Raw genomic sequence first — 1,155 nt, forward strand, 5'->3', positions numbered from 1 at the left:
CTCTCTCTCTCTCTCTCTCTCTCTCTCTTCTCTCTCTCTTGCCCTCTTCAACGATCTCTTTTTTTCATCCATCCATCCATCCATCCATCAATCCATCCATCCATCTACTCCCCCTCTGACTCTGCCATGCCCTCAAACTCGAACTCTACCTCTCCTCTCTCTCCTCTCCTCTCCTGTCCTCTCATCTCCTCTCCTCTCTCTCCGTCTCTTGCCAGCTGGTTTGTGGACAGTGCACTCAAAAGAGGGCAGTGTTCTACCGTGCCACTCACTTACCTATGCCACACAGCAGCAGCCGCGGAGTGGAAAAAACAACAGCAGTAGGTAAATAACTGGCAATTAACACACTTAACCGGATAATTAACGTGTGACCTAATCGTATCGAAAGGGGCACAATTAATTTTAAAAGAACAATTTACAAAGTATGAATGTTAGTACACAGCAATTATGCTGTGAGTGCATGATAAACAGGTGTATAGGGAGAGGAGAGGAGAGGACAGGAGAGAAGAGGAGATGAGGAGAGAGGAGAGGAGTGGAGTGGAGTGGAGTGGAGAGGAGAGGAGAGGAGAGGAGAGGAGAGGAGTGGAGAGGTGGAGTGGAGAAGCGAGGAGAGGAGAGGAGAGAGGAGGGAGGAGGAGTGGAGAGGAGTGGAGAGAGGAGAGGAGAGAGGAGAGAGGAGGAGTGGAGAGAGGAGAGGAGAGGAGAGGAGAGAGGAGGATGACAGGAGAGTAGATGAGAAAAAATAACAAGGTGAGCAGGTGAGAGGAGAGAAGAGAAAAAGTACAAATTTGGCCTGATATCAGACATCCATCAAAGGCCTAAACAAGTGTCATTACAACCATAAACAACAGCTGCAGCAGCTAGTTGCCAGGGAGTGATATCACATGTTCGGATACTTTGGAGAAGACTGCTCATGACTGGATTTTTCTAGATTAAAGTGGATTGTGGAGGAACCCGGGGAAGATTAGGAGAAAAAACGAGACAAGCAAGATAGGGGTGGACATGAGAGAAGACATGAGATGAGAGGCAAAAAGGCAAGGAGAAGAGAGGAGAAAACAGGAGAGGAGAGAACAGGAGAAGAGAGGAGAAAACGGGAGAGGAGAGGAGAAAACAGGAGAAGAGAGGAGAAAACAGGAGAGGAGAGAACAGGAGAAGAGA

The sequence above is a fragment of the Alosa sapidissima genome, chromosome 2 (assembly GCF_018492685.1).
Source record: "Alosa sapidissima isolate fAloSap1 chromosome 2, fAloSap1.pri, whole genome shotgun sequence".
Lineage (NCBI taxonomy): Eukaryota > Metazoa > Chordata > Actinopteri > Clupeiformes > Clupeidae > Alosa > Alosa sapidissima.